The following is a 22473-nucleotide window of genomic DNA, read 5'->3' as shown; positions in this document are numbered from 1 at the left end:
TCTGATGAACATAGAAACAAAAATCTTCAACAAAATATTAGTGAACCAAATCCAACAATACAATAAAAATTCACTCACCACGATCAAGAGGGATTTATTCCTGGGATGCAAGGGTAGTTTGATATTCACAAATCAATCAACATAATATATCACATCAACAAGAGAAAGGATAAAAACCATATGATTATTTCAATAGTTGCAGAAAAAGGGGTGCCTGGGTGGCTCAGTCATTAAGCGTCTGCCTTCGGCTCAGGTCATGATCCCAGGGTCCTGGGATCGAGCTCCGCATCAGGCTCCCTGCTCTGCAGGAAGCCTGCTTCTCCCTCCCCCACTCCCCCTGCTTGTGTTCCCTCTCTCCCTGTGTCTCTCTCTGTCAAATAAATAAATAAAATCTTTAAAAATAATAATAAAAAAATAGTTGCAGAAAAAGCATTTGACAAAGTACTACATCCATTAATGATAAAAACTCTCAACAAAGTTAGGTCTAGAGGGAACATACCTCAACATAATAAAGGCCATCTATGAAAAACTCACAACTGACATCATACTCAAAGGCGAAAAACTGAGAGCTTTCCGCCTAAGATCAGGAACAAAACAAGAATGTTCACTCTCACCACTTTAATTCAACATAGTACTGGAAGTCCTAGCCACAGCAATCAGGCGAGAAAAAGAAATAAAAGTCATCCAAATTGGTAAGAAAGAAGTAGAACTTTCACTGTTTACAGATGACATGCATGATACTATATATAGGAAACCCTAAAGACTCCACCAAAAAACTGCTAGAACTGATAACTGAATTCAGTAAGGTCGCAGGATACAAAATCAATACACAGAAATCCATTACATTTCTATACATGAATAATGAAGTAGCAGAAAGAGAAATTAAGAAAACAACCCCATTTACAATTACACCAGAAATAATAAAATACCTGGGAATAAACTTAACCAAGGAGGTGAAAGACCTGTACTCTGAAAACTATAAAGCTTTGATGCAGAAAATTGAAGACGACACAAACAAATGGAAAGATCTTCCATGTTCATGGATTGGGAGAACAAATATTATTAAAATGTCCATACTACCCAAAGCAATCTATAGATATTTTTTCCAAGATTTTATTTATTTATTTGTCAAGAGAAAGAGCACAAGCAGGGGGAGCAGCAGGCTCCCTGCCCAGGAAGGAGCCCAATGCAGGACTCAATCCCAGGACCCTGAGCTGAAGGCAGATGCTTAACTGACTGAGCCACCCAGGCGTCCCTCAGTCTACAGATTTAATGCAATCTCATTCAAAATACCAAAGCATTTTTCACAGAACTAGAACAAATAATCCTAAAATTTGTATGGAACCACAAAGACCCTGAATAGCCAAAGTAATCTTGAAAAAGAAGAACAAATTGGAGGTATTACAATCCCAGATTTCAAGATATAATACTAGACACATAGATGAACAGAGTAGAATAGAATAGAATAGAATAGAATAGAATAGAATAGAATAGAATAGAATAGGAGCCCAGAAATAAACTCAAATCATATGGTCAACTAGTCTTCAACAAAGGAGGCAAGACTAGGCAATGGGAAAAAGACAGGCTCTTCAACAAAACTGGACAGCTACATGCAAAAGAATGAAACTGATCCACTTTCTTACACCATACACAAAAATAAACTCAAAATGGATTAAGAACCCTAATATGAGACCTGAAACCATAAAAATCCTACAAAAGAGCACAGGCAGTAATTTCTCTGACATTGGCCATTGTAACATTTTTCTATCTCCTGAGACAAGGGAAACAAAAGCAAAAATAAACTACTGGGACTACATCAAAATAAAAAGCTACTGTACAACAAAGGAAACAATCAATAAAACTAAAAGGCAACCTACTGAAAGGGAAAAGATATTGCAAATGACATATCTGATAAATATATATATATATATCTTGATATATCCAAAATATATAAAGAACTTATACAACACAATTTATCCAATTTAAAAACAGGCAGAAGACATGAACAGACATTTCTCCAAAGAAGACATCCAGGTGGCCAACAGACACATGAAAAGATGCTCAACATTACTCATCATCAGGGAAATGCAAATCAAAACTACAATGAGATATCATCTCACACTCAGGATGGCTAAAATCATACACACAAGAAACAACAAGTGCTGGTGAGGATATGGAGAGAAAGCAATCCTTGTGCACTGTTGGTGGGAATGCAATCTGATGCTGCAGCCACTGTGGAAAACAGTATGGACATTCCTCAAAATATTAAAAATACAATTATCATATGATCCAGTAATTCCACTACTGGGTATTTACCCAAAAAATATGAAGACACTAATTCAAAAAGCTATATACACCCCTATATAAACATTATTGCAGCATTATTTACAATAGCCAAATTATGGAAGCAACCCAAGTGTCCATCAATAGATGAATGGATAAGAAGATGTGGTATGTATACACACACACACACACAGAAATATTACTCAGCCATAAAAATAATGAAATCTTTCCAACTGCAACAACACAGGTAGGAGTGTATAATGCTAAGTGAAATAAGTCAGTCAGAGAAAGACAAATCCATATGATTTCACTCATAAGTGGAATTTAAGAAACAAAATAAATGAACAAAGAAAAAAAGGGACAAACAAAAAAACAGAATCTTAAATATAGTGAACAAGCTGGTGGTTACCAGAGAGGAGGTGGGTGGGGGGATGGGGGAAGAGTATTAAGAGTACAATTACCGAGGTGAGCACCGAGAAATGTATAGAATTTTTGAATCACTAAACTGTTCAACTGAAACTAATATACACTGTATGTTAATTATACTGGAATTAAAATTCTAAAAATTATGGGTATATGCATTTTAAGTTTCAAGAGCTACTGACATTGTTCTCCAAAAAGGATTGAATAAATGAATCTTTAAATACATTTGATTTTCTCATTTGGAAAAATTCTTAAAGCAAAATTCTTATATCTAAGATAGAATTTCTCAATATCAACACTGTTGACCTTTTGGGCTACGTGGGTTTTTGTGGGAGCTCTCCCATGCATTGTAGGATGTTGGATATCATCCCTGGTCACAACGCACTAGATGCCCATAGCACCCCCCAACCATAGTTGTGAAAACCAAAAATAAGCTCCAGACATTGCTAAATGGCTCCTGGGGCAAAATTGCTTCCAGTTGAGAACTATTGATTCTAGAGAATGGATATTATAAATAAAACCAAACTAAAAACTAGAAAATTAAACAATTTAGAAGCTTAAGGAGGTGTTAGGAGAATGCCCAGTAGAAGTAATACATCTTTACCAGATCTGAGTATTACTTAAAAGTCTTTGCTAATTTTTTTTAAGATTTATTTATTTATTTTAGAGAGAAATAGGGAGAGAGAGAGAGCACGAATGGAAGGGGCAAAGGGAGAAGGAGAGAATCTCAAACAGACTCTACACTGAGCGCGGAGCCTGACACGGGGCTCGATCTCCCCACCCTAAGATCACGACCTGAGCCGAAACCAAGAATCAGACACTCAACCGACTGAGACATCCAGGCACCCAAGTAATTTGATAAGAAAAAAGCTTAATATTTTAATATCTTCCTTGGCTATTTTTCTTCCTCTGTTCATGTGTTTTGTGCATTTTTTAATTGGGTTGTTAATTTTTTTCTTATTGATTTAAAAGAACTCTTCCTATGTTAAATATCTTAATCATTCACTTATATTTTCTCTGTGTATTCTTATCTTTAGGTCTAGCTGTATAATTACCCACTACTGGTAGCTTTTTGCTGATTTAAGAGGTTTATGCTAACAAAATCTCAAAGGAGACCGGGAAGTGGGGGGAAAGATAGTGGAAATGATCTATCAGACCCTCACAGAACCATAGAATAACCAGTAAGCACAACTTTATTCTAAGTCCTACGAATAGAACTTTCTCCAATTACTTTGGGAAAAATGACAACTGATCAAGGCGGGCTACTTGGGTCAAGTGTGACACCAGTCCTTGTGTCCTCGTGTATCTGCCATGGTTCAGTACAGAAAACAGAAAACACTCTAAGTATTTTAAGCAGAAGTATGGCTACAGAATTGGTGAGAAGGCCCGTGGAATGGAATTCATGACTCGCCATTCATTCTATTTTATAGATGGGTAAATATATAGATGAGAGAGAGAAAGAGACTAGCTTTAGTGGTGACTCAAAACCAAGAAGTCTCTGCCTTCACACTCGATCCTGCCATGAGAGTGGGACTGCCTTCAGACACCCACAAAGTGATGGTGAACCTTGGAAGGATGAGTTTTTATGTTTTGATGGCCTTGCTTAGCAGGAGAAACAGCAGCAGGAAAGTGGCCTTCATCCCACGCCTGCCTTCCACTTGTCCCAAGAATGCAGCTCATTGCTGGGACCTAATTTACATCCAGAATACTGGCTGCAAGGCAGTCTGAAACATGTCATTTTAATTTTTCCAACCTTTGCATGACAGTCATGGCGCCTAGAAGGAGGATAAATGGATGTTGAACAAGCCAAACTACAGTATCCATGACATCTTTATATGATAAAAAGCATGAATTCCAATATGCTATCCCCTTTATTTTCATATTCTGCAAGAAAATATTCTAATCAAGCCCTGCTGGGACACAGGTACGACTTCTATTTTACTGGCACATTCACTCATTTATTAGATCTTTCACATACCTAAAAAATATGTATTGAGCTCCTATATGTATCAGGCCCTGGTTTAGTCAGTGAGGCTACATTAACGATGCAAGAGACAGAGGACCACAAACAAGTTAGCAGGACATTAGAAGTGGGTGCAACAAACATAAAGGGCAATATGGGGCACTTCTGTGGCACAAAGCAAGGACACACCTGACTCTACCTGCCAGACTAGTAGGGATGAGGCAAAGGGGGGTGGAAAAGTGTGCCAAGCAGTATATACTCTTCCCCAAAAAAGTAGGAGGAAGAACCATATAATAGAACCACTAGGGCGTTGTAGTTGAGTGAATGTGGGGAGTGAAGAAGAGGAGAGAGTGAGGAGAGCTCCAAGGATTCTGCCTTGGGAGGGGAGTGTATGCCGTTCACTCATTTGGGAACACAAAGATGGCTTTTACTGTTGATGATGAAGGAGGTGTGGTCACCTGCAGCTGGTGAGCAAGAGGCGGCCAGCTCAGACATTTGGGCCAAACACCAAAAATATTCCAGGTGAATCGAATGGTTAAAGATGGGAAATCAAATTATAGAAGAGAATTGGATTTTTGTTCTTGAGGAGAAACCTTTTTAACCTTAAGAAAGGTAAAGAAATAAATCAAAAGAAAAGTGATGAATTCTGCATCATAAAACTTTCACTATGCTCTTCAAAAATCGCAAAAGAAAATCAAAACAACAGATCGAAGGATAAATCACTGCAGCAAAATGACAGGCCAAGGGCTATCTTTATTATAAAACTCATACATATTGATAAAAAACATATTCAGACCCTAAGAAATAAAATGCGAAGAGACAACTCACAAAAGAGAAAGTATAGCTGGTAAACACGTGTGGCAAAATATTCAAATTGCTAGTTATCAAATAAACACAATTTTTAAAAACTGAGATGTCATTTTCACCTATTAAATTAGCCAAAATGCTTAAGTGATAGTAACTAATGCTGACAAGAGTACATGAATGTGCTACTCTCAAAAAATTACTTATGACAGTGTAAATGAGCACAGGCATTTTGGAAGGCAATTTGGCAATGTGCAATAGTATCCGGAGCCATAAATACGTTCCTTTCCTTGGGCTCTCTGGAAGTGTGGTTACAGTCTGTTGTGAGGAAAAGAATCTTAAAAGGAGAGAAGGCTGCTCACATGAAGATGTTCTGCCTGTGATCACTTGTGATACAGAAAAAAATAGAAACAATCTAGATATTTAGAAACAGGGTGATAGGTCAATCATGGTATATTACGTGGATGGACTGTTAATACAGTCATTAACAATGAGATTTGACCAAACACATTGTGGTAGCTTGGATTGGGTCTGGAACAGAAAAGGTCATTAGCAGAAAAACCAGTGATACCCAAATAGTCTATAGGCTCCTTTGTAACTAAAGGAAATCCACAAAGCCCTGCTTCATGAAGCTTGTATTAGTTGGGGTAAGGCAGGCTTTGTTGTCTCATACATGCACTCTGTCTCTCCATTTAATGGTAAGGCTAAAAATAGTTTGCAATTAATGAAGCAGACCTATTAGCTCTTAACAACCAAAGGTAACGTATCTGCAGAATATCATTCCCGTATCGTAAGTCAATCATCACAGTAAAATGAAGGCACCTGGGAAGGAGGCTATTGCTGCCATGAACAATGCCTACAGCATTGTCAACTGATAGCGACGGAAGTGCTATTGGGGTGACTTGGGATTACAAAAGACACAAAACAGGTACTCTCTTGCTCCTCCCTACCTCGGTGGCTGGCTGTATTCTAGAATAGGATTTTCCAAATTTTTTTGCTCTCTAGGCCCTGGATTCTCTAGGGCAGCTCTGATTCTAATTCAGGTCTCACCGCAGTGGAAGTTGGAGGGGCAACACCATGGGGCCTCACAGGACATAGACTGGAGGATGGCCAGAGCCAGGTCTCACAATGTCTAAGAGAGGAGGGACAGGCCCATAACCAGAGTCCTGGGCTTCACATCTTCATGAAGATTCTAAACTAGAGCTGGTGGGGAATCCCAGTGCTCTGAGCATGGTGCTTTTACATACACTCACTTATGTGTCCTTGCATACTGATGGGAAGAGTTTGTTTTTCCTTCCTCAAAATAACTAACATTTTAGTTAATGGAAGAAATACTTGCACACTGTATGTTTGATAAGGGGCTAATATCCAAAATATATAACTCATACAATTCAATAGCAAAAAAAAAAAAAAAATACAATTTAAAAATGGGCAAAGAACCTGAAATTTTCCAAAGAAAGACATTTTTCCTAGGAAGATATACAAATCAGTAGCCAACAGATACATGAAAAGGTGCTCAACATCACTAATCAACAGGGAAATGCAAATCAAAGCCACAATGCACCTGTTAGAGTGGCTATTACCAAAAAGACAAGAGATAACAAGTGTTGGTGAGAACGGGGAGAAAAGGGACTTTTCTTGTGCACTGTTGGTGGGAATGTAACTTGGCACAGCCACTCTGAAAAACTAGACAGAGGTCCCTCAAACTACCATGACTGGGTGTCTGAAGGAAATGGAAACAGGATCTCAAAGAGATATCTGCACCCTGTATTCATTTCAGCATTATTTACAATAGCCAAGACATGGAAACAACTAATGTCTGTTGATGGATGAATGGATAATTATGATATATACACACACACACACACACACACACACGCACACACCCGCACACAGCACTGAACAATGGAATATTATTCAGTTATTAAAAAAAAAAAAAAGGAAATCTTGCCTCTCATGACAACATGGATAAACCTGAAGGGCATTATACTAAGTGAAGTAAGTCAGACAGAGAAAAGCAAATACTGTTATTATTTCATTTATATGTGGAATCTAAAAAAAGTCAAACTCATAGAAACAGAGTATTGGAGGTTGCCACAGTGGGTGGGGTGGGGTGGGGAGGACAATGGGTAAAGGTAGCCAAAGGATACAAACTTGTAGTTCTCAGATGAATCCGTTCTGGAGATCTAATGGACAGCGTGGTGACCACAGTTCACAGTACTTGAAAGTTGCTAAGAGAGTAAATCTTAGAAGTTCTTCCTGAGATGATAAATGTGTCAGCTACCCTTATTGTGATCATTTCTCAACATGTATGTCAAATGCATATATCAAATTATCACATTGTACACCTTAAACTTACTCGATGTTATATGTCACTTGTATCTCAATAAAGCCCAAAATAAATAAATAAACATGGGGGCGGGGAATAAAATACAGCTGTATCTCCATTCTCCATTCCTGACCTCTTCCTTTTTCTCTTCCAGAGGTAACAACCATTTGGTGTTTCTGTGTCTTATCTCCATGGAGGTTTATATACCTTTATTTTATCTGCACATTTCTTTATTTTTACCAGAAACAACCTAATGGTCCAGCAGTAAGAGAATGGAAAAATTGTGGTTTATCCATACAAGGTACCAGTATCTTTCCGCCTTGAACATTCATTTCTTTAAAATGAAAGATCTGAAGAAAGAGAAAGAGACAGAGATGCAGGAGAAAACCCTGTAAACTTTAAGGCTCGCCTCAAATAGTAGCCAGCTTCTGATCATCTTCTCCTCACTGCTGGCCTGGTAATCATCATTCTTTTTGTTTCTGAGAGAGAGAGAGCGAGCATGAGAGCACAAGCCAGGGGAAGGGCCAGAGGGAGAGAGAGAATCTCAAGCAGGCTCCACACTGAGCACGGAACCTGACGTGGGGCTTGATCTTATGACCCTGAGATCATGACCTGAGTCGGACACTTGACCAACTGAGCCACCCAGGCGCACCTCGTTCTTTGCTTTCTAAATCCATTACCACTTGTCTATGTGCATTTCAGTTTCCAAAATGTCATCACTGCCATCTTCTGCCTCTTTCCTTTTGTCCTGCTGGCTAGTGCCCTTTGCCCCAGTTTACAAGCATTTCAGTGGAATTTTGGAAGGACCAGTAGTAAATATGTTTGTTCAACCCACCGCGTTTCACCAGAAATCAATTGATCTTCATGACAATATGGGATACAGGAAGGAGAAATTATTCCCATTTTACAGAGGAAGAAACTGAAGTCTAGAGTGTGTTGATGTAAAATCTTATCAATGGGACAGGAGACAGAAATAGTGAGTAATGGAGGTAGAATTGTTCTTCCTCCTAGAGTTGGTGTTCTTGGTGATGGTGTCCAACCTCTTCTTCTCAGTTTCCACTACACTCTCCTGCTGGGGGCCCCCATCCCAGCCAATCACTGCCACATAGACGCTGGTGGCTCCCCTACCTATTTCTCCAGCCCAGCCCTCTCTTTCAGAGGGGCACATCTATGTGCCCAACAGCCACGTGGATCCAGGTGTCAGGTGAGCCTCTCAAATTTAACATGTCAAAACTGAGTCCCTTATTTTTCTCTTTAACTTGGGCTGCACCAGTAATCCCTGTCCTGATAAATGGCCTCACCATCCACCATGACTTCCAAAAACCTGCAAGTCACCTTCGGCACCCAATTGATCACGTGGTATCAATTCTCTCCTGTTCATGGAGGCCTTGGAATCTTCCTCAACCCAGTGCCTACAGCAGCGCTACCAGCTGCTCGGACTTGTGCATTCCGTGGACCCTATTTGCCATTTGGTCAAGACTTCCCTGGTGGTTTTTCCGGCCCTTCCAGATCCCAAGGGGCACAGTTTCCTTCTCACAGCGTAAACAGCTTTTATTCTCCACTGAAGACTATGTGTGAGTAGCTAAGTGAAACTTTTCTCTTGCAAAGCAGTGGAATGCAACATGAAGGGTGTTGGGGTCAGAGGACTGGGGGCTCCAAACCTTGTGTGTGGGAGGCGCGTATGAATGGCTCTCAGCTGGCAGGAAGCGCCAGAGGCAAACGTGCATTGTGAGCACAGCTTTTTTCTCTTTGTGTGTTTGTTTGAAGTGTCCTTGAGGGCAGGGGCAGGTCTCCAGCTGGGAGATGTCTAAAGCTGTATTTGCAGAGCGAGCACATTGCTGGAGATTGTAGATTATCGGGGCCTATGTGGAGCGGGAAGTTAAAAGCAGGAGAAAGCCACCCAGCAGAGCCACTTTTGCTCTGGAAATAGATTCCAGACTGGGCGGGGTGGTGGATCTGGAAGGACCAGAGAAACCGCAGATAAGGAGACCGTGGAGCGTGTTCCTCACCGGGATGAGCACCAATCAAAGTATCTCTCTAAATCTCTTCCAGCTAAGTGAATGAAACTAAAGGGACTTTCCTTATATCAAGAGAAAGTCCAGTCTTTGAACAGGGCAAGTCAAGCCCAAGCTACACTCTCCAAACACTCCTCATGAAGCAGAAAGTTTAGATAATGGTTACAACAGGGAGGTCTTGTGGGATTTTATCTATTATGATATGAAAACATACCAGCACTTCCTCAACATGAAAAAACATCAAAAGAGTAGGCCACTTACATGTGGACGAAAGATTTAAGCAGTTACATATGAAAATCACACTCGTATTTAACCAACAATGGTTAGAATGATGGGGGAAAAAAACGTATTATGCAACAGAAAACTAGTTTTGAAGAACTGTAGCCTTGACAACTAATATAATGCATTTATACAATATATCCTGAAGCTGTGTTCTTGTGAGCTAAAAGCTATACTTCTTAAGAGATAAGTAAATAAAAAATGTTGCTTTGCCACAAGGGAGCTGTATTCTTGGGCTTTCTTCTTTGGAGGGCTTTCAAAACTGTATTAGGTTTTTGCATTAGAAACTTCTGAATAATTAGGTCAATTTCTCATGGTAATTTTATTTCATAAAATACTTCAACTTCCTGAGCAAAATTCATCTCCGATTCAGTTAGTTTTGTAATCCAATTCATAAAAACACTTCAAAATGCACACAAAAATATCATCTGTGACAGAAATACATGGCTAGCTTTTTAGTTATTTGATTTTCATGGAATGAACCAAGTTATATTCACTGATGCAATGGAAAGCACCCACACTAACTAAAAATAATTAGGAAATTCTGAACAGGAAAAAAAAAATAACCCTTATTTCCATCTTTTTGACGCTTGCTCCAACTATTATTACTAAAGCAGCACTATGAATATGGTAACCAAAATCTGCCACTGGAGCCCCTTCCAAGGTGATGCCTTCAAGGCAGCAGTGAAAATGTGGGTTTAAGACAGAGCAGTGTTTGTTCTAGTCACCCAGGGACTCAAGACATTCTCAAACACTGAGGAGCAGCATGAAGTGTTTTCCAGAGCCCTGCCAGGTTCTCTCTGTGGGGCAGTTCTGTTCACATCACAATCGTGCTTCCCTTTCAAGTCCACCATGGCAACGCATAATTCCAGAACACACGCCACCATTCCATACAGTGTAATTCCCAAATGTAATTCACCCTCCCAGGGCGTAATTTTTCACTCCAGAGTATCATCCCGGAGAGTAATCCACCATTCCAGAATGCAACTCGCCATTCCTGAGCACCTTGACTTTCCCACATGTTAAGCAATGGGCTCAGTTAGATGCTTTCTAATGTCTCTCATACTTTGACATTCCATACGTCCCTAAATATCACGTGGGGGGAGTATCTGCCTAATACGGAAGGTGAGAGGGAAGAGGATCCCTCAGAGCAGTTCATGGCTGCTCCCTTAGACCCACAGAAACAGGGGTCCTCTTTTAGAAGCCCCACTATGGGTCCTCCCTTGGCCTTACCACACGCCTTGGCTGGAATGTGGTGTCCCAGGCCACGTGCCTCTGAGAGCCAGGACCGTGTGTAGACCACTCCCCGAGCGCCCCAAGCCCTGGATTCCCTACCCAGACTCCTGCTTCCTGGTCCTCGGTGGCCTCCTCCTTTCCTTCTGAGGGCGGACCCCGCCCTGGTGTGTGCAACCTCAGGTGAGAGGGACGGCCACTGGATTGCGGTCTGCCAGGGTGGCTGGTGGACAGAGCTGGGGTTGTTGGCTGGGGGTCTGCATGTCTTCTGACAGGGAAATCTGGGCTGAGAGTCTCTAGCCGCAGCTCCCGTTAGGAATTAGTCAACAAGCCCAAGGGAACACAGATGCCAGGAATGCAGAGAGAGTGCCGGTGATGTGGGGAACAGAGGCAGAAGGAAATGTAGATAAAATTAAATGTCCATATAACCTGCAGCCCATTGACAAATACTCGAGGCCGGCGGAGTATAACCTTCCTCCAGGAAGCTCCCAGCTGCCTTCATGTTAATGCCTTGCTAGAGGGAAAAACTACCTTAGCTTGACAGTAGCCTGGCCTCCAGGATCCTGTGAGTCTTCTTCAGCATCTGAAAATCCTTTTGGAACTTCCTTTTTTTTCTACTTCCCCCAACCCCGAAGTATATAACCAGCTGCTCTTCACATCCCAAGACAGCAGCTCTTTCTGCCTCCAGGTCCGGTCCCTGTGCTTTAATAAAACCACCTTTTTTGCACCAAAGACGCCTCAAGAATTCTTTCTTGGCCATCGGCTCTGGACCCCAACAACACTGCTCCCAAAATATATCATTTGACTTCCTTCCGTGGGGCTTTGAGTCTTTTCATCTGGACTCTGGGCCTCGGTGCAAACTTGGTGAGTACTTCCTCTCCTCTCCCCTTTACTCTCATTCCTGGGGCCCTTCAAGGAGTGTGGTCTTACTGGAACACTTTCTTGCTGATTGCTCAGGCTGCAGTCCTCTACCCTGTGGTACTCTACGGGGAGGAAAAGCCTGCCTTTTGGCTGGAAGTTAGTACCCTGAGCAGAATGGTAGTAAGACCCAGAAACTTGATGCCCTCTCTTTATCCCTGCCCTTATACAAAGTTGTCTGTCTTGGGCACGGGACAGCCACCTAAGTGACTAGCATGGCTGCCAATCTTAAGGACCCCCCCCCGCCGTGAGGTTTCCTCCTTGTTGGTCTAATGTGATCCCCTCCACATCTCTGGTCTAGCTGCTTCTGGCCTCGAGACCTCCATTGGGAGCCAGCCAAAACCAGTACCTGATGGAATTAAAAGCCAACTGGGGACCCTTTCCTAGGGAAGTTGGCTTTAAATACAACATGTATCAGAATGTCGCTTAGGCCAGGATGGATTTCTATCTTTATTGTTTCTGTCAATGTCCTCTACTAACTAAAGTTACAAATTTCAGCAATTTCCTCTTGAAAACTTTTCTAGTGTTTTCCATGGGTTAAAAATGGTGGGTTCTTCGTGGCCTTCATGGTAGGGCCTTCACAGCAAGGCAAGCCTTCATAGCAAGGCGAGCCAAAGCGCAACGTGGCCTTCACAGCAAGGCAAACTCAGGCACTCACTATGGTCTAGAATGTGATGGGGAAGGGGGTGGGAAGGGCAGGCCTCCCTCCTACAGGTCCTTTATGGCAGGCAGCACGTTATGATAGCGATTTTGTTCCAGGGACACGCCTCGGGTCGCTGTGACACAAGGAACCTCTGATAATCCTGCAACTGGTACACCACGGCAGGGGGGGGGGGGGAGGGGGTGTTGGGCACAGAGATTTTCTTGGTAATGGACCTTCTCTCTTTAGCCCCCAGGGACTCTCCCTTGGGATGCCTTTTAACCCAATGGAAACAATCAGATTGCAAGATTTAAGGGAAAAAAACGTGGCGTCTGTTCATCTGTCTGAGCTAAGTTTTAAGCCAGGAACCTTTCTTCTCTGCCTTCTGCCAGCACCTCACCTCTTCTGCCTCCCCCTCCCCCTCCCCCTGGTTCCGCACCCCCGTGGGTGCGGCCTGCATAACCAGCTTCTAGACCATCCCTGGTCCTTCCAGCACTGTTGGCCCCTACTCCTCCCATTGCTGTCGAGGAGGGAAGAGCACCCCTGGGACTTACCACTGCCCATTCCGGATTTCCCCACTGCTGTCCCAGGTAAAAACTGACAATGCAGAACAAATGGAATGACTTTTAAGTGGACCCAGGTGGAACATAATTTGGTATTTAAACTAATTGAAACTTCTTATTTTACCAACATTTACTAAAGGTCAAATGAGCTCATGTTACCTCTGTTGGAATTTGTTAGCAAAAAGATGACTTAAAAACAGGGGCACCTGGGTGGCTCAGTCGGTTGAGCGTCTGACTCTTCAGCTCAGGTCATGGGATCGAGCCTCGCATGGGGCCCGACGTCGGGCTCCAAGCTCAGTGAGGAATCCGCTTGAGATTCTCTCTCCCTCCACCCCTCCCCCAGCACTCTCTCTCTAAAATAAAAACAAAAACAAAAAAAGATGACTTAAAATGATGGTTAATTTTGTCTGTCTCAAGGTTAGTTTCAAGGATATTTGAGTGTGTTGGTAAACCTGCTTTGTGCTTACTGGATTCATACATTTGCCATCTAAAGCATTCTAGTGTAACAGTTCACATTTGGTTACTACTTAGTTTTCACTGGAGACTAAGATTTCTAAGAGTTAAAAGTTTGCTAAATGTAATTAAGACTGATGGGCATAAGGGAAGCAACTCTGAAATGAAAAAGTTGTTGTAAAAGGTTTATGAAGGGAAATCGTCAGAAAGGAATTTTATATATGATCAGGACTAAAGTTAAAATGAGTGGATTTTAAAAGTACAGTGGCATGATTGAAATTCTGCTTTTCTCTCTGTTAAAAGGACAAGGTTTTCTTGAATTGTGGTTTGCACTTGATAAGAAAATGTAAAGTTTTTTATTTTTATTTTTTTTTCTCTTTTGTCTGGCTGGGAAAACCAGTTTCTAGGTTTTGTCTTTATCAGGTCTTTGATTACTTAGTTACAACTTCTTCTGAGTATTAAAGGAGCTAAATTTTGCTAACAACTATAAAACCCTACAGATTTGCCTTTGGAATCTCTTATTGTCACCTTGATTAAATAAATAATTAAGTTTTGTAATGATCTGTAATCCTATTCAGGCATGTGCTTTATAAACTTCTGAGGTTTTTTAACAAACTTCTTAAGATTTAAAATGTAAATGAAGTCTTTTTGACGCATTAGGCCTTTTTATTTGGTATGTTGAGTTAGTCTGGAAGCACTGTTAAACAGATAACAAGCCTCAGGTTGTATTGCTTGGGTAAATGCTGTAACTAGAGATGATAGGCAGTTCCTAAAGTTTTAATATGTTCTGGTATAAGGCCATCACTTAATATTCTGATTATTGAAGTGTTATGTGTCACAGAAATAACCAGATGTCCTTGTCAACTATATTGCAACCTCTCATCAGTTTTTGGTTTTGTTTTTGTTTTTAAGATTTTATTTATTTTTGAGAGAGAGAGAGAACGAGAAGGGGAGAGAGGCAGAGGCAGAGGAAGAAGCAGGCTCCCCGCTGAGCAAGGAGACAGATGCGGAACTCGATCCCAGGACTCTGGGATCATGACCTAGGCCGAAGGCAGATGCTTAACTGAGCCACCCAGGCGCCCCTCTCATCAGATCTTTAACCATGTCCATATTTTATTCTTTTTGTCATTTATAGTTTTTGTTTGTATTCTCTTGTAAAATGTGTTTCATCTTCCAGGAGATTCATAAAAAGGGCTTTTGACAAATACAGGTTTTTAATATCATTAAAATCCTAAAACTAAAATGGGTAAGAATTGCCAGAACTAACTAAAGTGAGGATGATTATAGTTTTTGTGACTCTTGTTTGAAACACTGCTGGTTCTTTAATGTTTGCTCTTCCAGGTTAAGGAAACTTTCTTTTAAGACATCAATGATATACAGAAATAATGATAAAGTATTTCTCTGTGAACAAAATGAAGCCTTTAACTTTTCTCTCCACCTGAACCCTCTGAAATTCAAAAGATCTCCCTAAGTATTCTCCCTTCCCTGGCAATCATAGCAGTCATTTGCATAAGTTCAATAAAAATCCGTTCTCCTTGTAACAGGACACCACTGGTTTCGAAACATTGGTTATTTTATCAAGGCTTTAACTGGAATGTCCTAAGAGACATGTATAGACTCAGATATGACCAAACGGCTTTAAGGAACTAAGGTTGACTTTATGAAGCATGGAGCCAATAGGGCCCCTTGGAAATGTTGGCCTGATTCCTGCTTACAGAGTTCCCAGCAGCATTACCAGCCGAGTGAAGAATGTCACTTCCTGGCATGTAGAGGAACCTCAGGATACTTTGGGGACCTCGTGAAAAGGAATTCACCCACATCTACAGCTTTGCAGGCATGTCTGACGGCAAGCACTTGGCTTAGCTTCTGGCCTAGAGAAGCTACGAAAAGTTCAATCTAGATTCCTTATAAAAGTTCCAGCAAAGCCGATTCTAAAAGATCACTATTCTTGCTGAGCTTATGTAAGTCATTAGGCCAAGTTTGTTAAAATTGGACTGGTTTTACAAACGAATTAGTCTTGATTTGGCTATCTTTGATAAAAATGAGGGTTATTACAGAGAGAAAATGTTTCAACAACACATCTTTGTAGATATTAGATCTTAAGCACTCAAGACTCAAGACACTGGGTTTGTAATTTGCTCCAACCGTTAACCTATATTTTTTCTTTTGTTTCTATAAAAGGTGCCTCTTATGAATTACCTGATTGCTTGCTAAACAAACGAGGATATGATGGCAGTAGATATTTTAACTGCCGCACAAGGTGAAAGCAGTGCTAACATAAAAACAATGTGGGGGACGCCTGGGTGGCTCAGTCTGTTAAGCAGCTGTCTTTGGCTCAGGTCATGATCCCAGGGTCCTGGGATCGAGTCCTGCATCTGGCTCCTTGCTCTGCGGGGAGCCTGCTTCTCCCTCTGCCTCTGCCCTCTCCCTGCTTGTGCTCGCTCTCTCTCTCTCTGACAAATAAATAAATAAAATCTTTAAAAAAAAAAAAAGAGGGGAAGAAAAAACAGAATGTGGTGCATTTACTCCAGGTATCACAAAAATGTAACAGGATGGCTAAAAGATACAAATACTCAAATTGGTGCTTTAAACAATCTCTTTCCTTTAGTGATTGGTTAAACTGCTGGACTGGAGGAAAATTTTGGTCAACTATCAAAGGCTGGTTTTTTGGGGCTTCTCTTTCTCATTATAATTCTAACCATATTTTGTTGTCTTTTCCAGTGTCTCCCTCCCTGGTGCCAAGACTCCTTCACTGTCGTAACTTCCAGCTGACAGATGATCCTTTCTACTTAAGGAGGTTCATCTATGTTGTCGACCTTGGACTGGCTGCCGCTGCCATTGGTAACGCCTACAGATAAACTCCCCAACTGACCAATGTTGACCCATAAGTAAGGACATCTCTACACCCCTCTTCAGCAGGAAGAAGTTACCAAAGATAAGACCTTCCACCCTCAACAACCTTAAAGATTTAAGGGTCAAAATTGTTCAGGGGGATATGATGTGGGAAACAAAGGCAGAAGGAAATGTAGATAAAATTAAATGTCCTTAGCTGTCTTCATGTTAATGTCTTGCTAGAGGGAAAAACTACCTTAGCTTGACAATAGCCAGGCCTCTAGGATCCTTGTGAGTCTTCTTCAGCATCTGAAAATCCTTTTGGAACTTCCCTTTGTCTCTACTTCCCCCAACCCCAAAGTATATAATCAGTTGCTCCTCACAATCCCAAGGCAGCAGCTCTTTCTGCCCATGGGTCCTGTCCCTGTGCTTTAATAAAACCACCTTTTTTGCATCAAAGACGTCTCAAGACTTCTTTCTTGGCCGTCAGCTCTGGACCCCAACAACACTGTTCCCGAAACACATCACTAACACCACAGACCTGGCAACTATCCCAGGGGTATAGTTCTAGGCCCATCTCTACCCGTAGCTCCAGCTGTCTTAGGGAAGGTTAAGGCAAAACACAGCTTTTGAGCGCCACTGTGTGCGGGAGCTCGCCCACTGTCATCTTTTGCTTTCCCTGACACAACTCACTTTACACCGTGGCGTCCAAGAAAGCAAGCAGGATGGGACAGCCCTAAGTCTCCACTCACGAGCCTCCTGTCGCTACTCACGCGCACGCGCACTTGTGCATTCATTGCACACACAGGCACACGCGTCCGCGTGCATACACACCCTCCCCGCCCCAAGCAGAAATCTTTTTTAAACCACTTAACGATGATTCATCATTAACAATGAAAAATGTTAAGATCATTTAACAATTGAGGGAGGACAAAGAAGCATAGGCTATTAAACTTGACAAAAGCATGTGAACAAGAATACAGTATAGAAGGTTTTAAGCTAGAAGGGTGTTTTAAATTCATCTAATTCTGTGGTTCTCAAACTTTGAGGATCATCAGAATCACCTGAAAGCTTATAACAGATGGATGGCCCTGTCTGGAGTTGCTGATTCAGTAGATCAGGGATGGGGCCCGAGGATTTGCATTTCTCACACGCTCTCAGGAGACGCTAGTGCTGGGGGGAGGGGGCAGGGGGTCCTAAACCACAGTGTGAGAACCACTGGTTTGGCCGAAACTCTGATTTCAGTGATGGAGAAATTAAAACTCAGAGGAGCTAAGTATCTTGTGTGAGGTCACAGCAGCTAGTGAAGAGCTGATGCTAAGACCCTGATTTATTGACTCTCCTGCCAGATGCTAGAAAGCATATAGTTCCAAATCTTAGGAAGCTGTCAGAGCTTTCAGTTTGACCCAGACCTCTTCCCAGGTGGTACCTGTGACTCCCAACCCTTTTTGTTACCCTAACACACATCACACTCCCCCTAAGAGTATATCCCTGGTTTAGGAAGGCTTCCTCTATGAGATATTTCAAAATCTCTAAATATCCGGGTCAAGAACACTGTTGCATGGAGTTTGAAGAAGCTCCCCAGGTGCTCCTCATGTGCACCTGCCCTTGGCGGAGCCCACCATGAGTCCCACTCTGGCAGGGACTCTCATCCATCCCCAGTGTCCCCAGGCTTCTGCCAAATGTATCTTTTCATATCTAACTAGGCATATCTAAGTGAGCCTCTCAGCCCTGATGGCTCACAAACACCCCAAACTCCAAATGTTCCAGAATGAAACCATCCTCTTCAACCTCCAAATCCCTCTCATGTTCTCCATAGTTCAAAAACCTGCAGCCCCTTTAACTGCTCCTCTTCTCAGACTTTCCAGAAACAACCCTGATGCTACCCCCAGTAACCCATAGAATGTAAACTCTCTGAGCACAGGGACCTTTGTGTTCACCCTTTATTCTTGATACCTACAATAGTCTCTGGGATACAATAGGCATTCCATAAATATTTGCTGTCTGATTGACTAAATGCCTGAATAAATCTCTATCTTCCTTCTAGCACTATGGCCGCGACCTTAGTTCAGCCTTCTATCCAACTGTGCTAACATCCCCAAATAGCCACAAACCTGAATTTGCTCTTCCAGGTGCCCTGAGGTACCACAGGACTGCTAGAAGAAAAGAAATCATGGCGGCAAGAGTGGGTCATCTCTCCAACATTAGACCCCTGTCTTGTTTGGAACCAGAGGACATTTGCTCCAGATCAGAGACCCACTGAGACTTAGCTCAGGCTCCACTCTGAGGTCTGAAGGGAATGTGTCACTCCAGAGACCCTGGGGGTCGGAGGTCTGCTGCAGGAAACTGGGTCACCTTTCCGAGGAAGGCATGGAAGGAACACTGGGGAAGGGCCAAGGTGATATTTGCTCCTAATATTAATTCTCCCCTTAATTCTCCCCATCCCATGAGCCTGGAGCCACACCACACGTAGGAGATCTTTGTAAGGGCTGGGGATTACAATGTCTGTAATCAGCCTCTTCTAAAGTTCTCTCTGATGACCTCAGGAGAATGACCTGTTCTCACAGAAGGCAGCCTTCTCCATAATTCCTCTGGCTCATGGCTAGATGCATAACCTTTTTAGGTTATTGTGACTACAATGAGGGTCCTTATGAGGAAAAAGAGAATCACCTTTAGAACACCACAGTGATGCATCGCTGCCAGCCAAATCCATGGGTGAATGCAAACTTTAACAGGGGAAGCTTCCATGAAGAGAACATCTGCATAGCCTCAAAGCATAGTTACCAATTACTGTGGTGGTTTTAACATGTGTCCACAAATTCTTTGATATTCTTCCTCCAGAAGGTGGAGCTGAACTTCCCTCCCTTGAGTGTGGGCTGGATTTAGTGATCTACTTCTAATAAATGGAGTATGAAAGGGAGAAATGGTAGCTTTCCCATGAAGATAGATGGCAGATGCCACTTTGACCAAGTGCTCAAGGTTGACATCACCAGTGAGAAGACATGTTGGCATCGTTTGTCCCCTGATTTGATTGGATGTGAAGGATACTTCACCTCACTGATATTCCTGCCTGAAATGCACAGCCCCGGTCTAGTCATCAGAAAATATTAGACAAACCCAAATTAGGATGACAGTCTACAAAATAATTGACCAATACTCTTCAAAAGTGTCAAGGCCATGAAAGACAAAGAATCTGCCACAGATTGAATGAGACTAAGGAGATACAACAAAATGCAATGTGGTACCCTCGATTAGACTCTGGAATAGAAAAAAAAGAAACAGTGGAAAAACTGATAAAATTTGAATAAGGATTGTACTTTCGTTAATAGCATGGTGCTAATATTAATATCCCAGTTTTGATAAATGGGCTATGGCAGCGTAAGATGTCAACATTACGGAAAGATGAGTGAGAGATGTATGGGAACTCTTTACTATTGTCAGAATTCTTCTATAAATCTAAAATTAATGCAAAAATAAAATTATGGAAGAAAAAACTGTGGATCCTTCCTTTTTTCATCCTAATCCCAGCAGGAGACCCTTTTCTGTCAGGCAGGGCCCCTTTCATAGGAAAGGCTCCCTCCTGGAGCTCAGCTGTCACAAGCCCTGAAAATCAACAGCAGAAAGCGGTTCCGTGCCTGTAATTCACCGCTCTTTCTCACATTCTCAGGATCGGGTTTCTTTCCTGTCTCCTCCTGCCACCCCTGGCGCTCTCTGCACCATATGGCAGTACATCTGGGGAGGGGTGTCTAGGCTACACCTGCCTTAGGAAGCAGCTTCCCCCCTTTCCCTTGTGCTGGGCCAGAATCTGGCCTCTGCAGGTTTCAGGACGGCAGCAAAAGGCATTTTGCCAAAGCAGACTCCTTCCTGGTGCAGAACATGAAGCTTCATGATCAATGTGCTGCATAAGCATGTAGGTAATGGCAAAAGGCTTAAAATTAAAAGTCTTGTCCTTCCGGGAAGATATTATGAGTCATTTAGAAGTGGAAAAGAAACCAACTACATACCTTTCCCCCAAATGTTGGAAACTCTAAAGACAGTAGGTTCAGAGTTTTGGCATGCGAATGTGTGAAGGATGATAACGGCTAAAATTTAATTTACGGATCACCGTCTCTAAGCCTGGCACTCTTCAGCATTTTACAAGGGGAGTCCCTTCTACCACAGCCCCAACTCCATAGGACACTTTGGGCAAATAGGAAAAAGATTTCCCCTCCTGGCAGACACACAGGCCTCCAGCTGGGGAAGAAGTCTGGAGAGAGGGTGACATTTCTGCCCCCAGGCAATTGCCAAACTCACAATTAACAAAGTGATCCCCAACTGGATTCCAGACCTCTACAGCTCTTGGCTGCACGTGATTGGCCCAACATGATGTAAGTTACTCTTTTTAATTCTTTCAACAGCTCTGCAAGGTTAGGTGTTGTTATACCCATCTTTAAAACGGGGAAACAGAACAATGTATTGACATATTCAAGATCATAGAAGGCAGAGTAGCCAGGATTTGACCCCAGGCCTCTTTGACTCCAAAATGGATATTTGCAAATACTCCCAGGATCTTGTGATGGAATGACCATTGGAATGTTGATGGCAACAAACAGATTTACTACATAGCAGTAATTGCTGGCAAAAATTATATCAACTGCATATCCTACTTATTCTGCCTTTGGACCCAAACAATAAGCCTTCCTTTGCCCTCTGCCTTTCCTTTTTTTTTTAAAGTTTTTTTTTTTTTTTTTGACAGAGAGAGACACAGCGAGAGAGGGAACACAGGCGGAGGGAGTGGGAGAGGGAGAAGCAGGCTTCCCGCGGAGCAGGGAGCCTGATGCAGAACTCGATTCCAGGACCCTGGGATCATGACTTGAGCCGAAGGCAGATGCTTAACAACTGAGCCACCTAGGCGCCCCCCCACCCCCCACCCTTTCTTAGCAGCATCTTAAAAGGTAACATAAGAAAATGGGGACATTTTATTTCCCCAGATTCAGGGGTGGGGACAAACTGACCTAGTAAGGTTAGTCCTCAAAAGAGAAATAGTGGGAGCAGCTGAATTGGACCTCACGTCTCAAGGAGCTTCAGTGGGTATTGAGGGGCATGCTGTGCGAACATGGGCTTTGGAAGGCAGGAGAATGTAGTGGAATTAAGCTTGCAAGGTGGACGAGAGGTCAAATCCTTAATAAAAATTGCCAAACTTAAAACTTGTGGACACGGACAATAACAATAGAGAAAGTTTATTGGCTGCTTATTATATGTCAGGTACAGTTCTAGAGGCTTTGGATGTATTAATTATCAGTCCTCACAACAACCCCGTGCAGTAGGCACTACTGTTTTCCTATTTTAGGGGTGAGGAATCTGCGAGAGAGTTTAAGTGGTTATTCCGAGGTGAGGGAGACAGACCATGAACTCCAGAGCCTTGGGGAGTAACACATGGAGTTTATTGCCAGATTTAACCAACCAATCAAGGAACAGGAGGGCCCCCAAAGACATCTGGGCTATACTAATCATAAAATAAAATAAAAAGAACTTCTTTAAGGACCAGATTCTGTGCTTAAACACTTTACATGTATTTTCTCTTCTAATCTTTACAAAAACCCCATTCTACAGATGGGAAAACTGAAGCTGAGAGAAATAAAAGAACCTGCCCTAATCACGCACCTCATAAGTGGCAGCTAGGAGTCCAGATTGGTTGGACTCCAGAAACCAAGCCTTTCAATCTCTAGGCTTACTGTACTCCTTCTTGTTGGGGACGA

General features: G+C 42.3%; 1 protein-coding gene across 3 annotated transcripts in view; it reads right to left on the bottom strand.

Annotated features, from left to right (window-relative positions):
• Positions 1–22473, bottom strand: part of EGFLAM (EGF like, fibronectin type III and laminin G domains) — a 175177-nt gene that overhangs the window by 116115 nt on the left and 36589 nt on the right. The gene's annotated exons all lie outside the window — the stretch shown is intronic.

This window comes from Halichoerus grypus, chromosome 2, assembly GCF_964656455.1.
Source record: "Halichoerus grypus chromosome 2, mHalGry1.hap1.1, whole genome shotgun sequence".
In the NCBI taxonomy this organism is placed as follows: Eukaryota; Metazoa; Chordata; class Mammalia; order Carnivora; family Phocidae; genus Halichoerus; species Halichoerus grypus.
The sequence above is the reverse complement of the archived record's forward strand: the minus strand, read 5'-3'. Positions and strand labels throughout refer to the sequence as shown.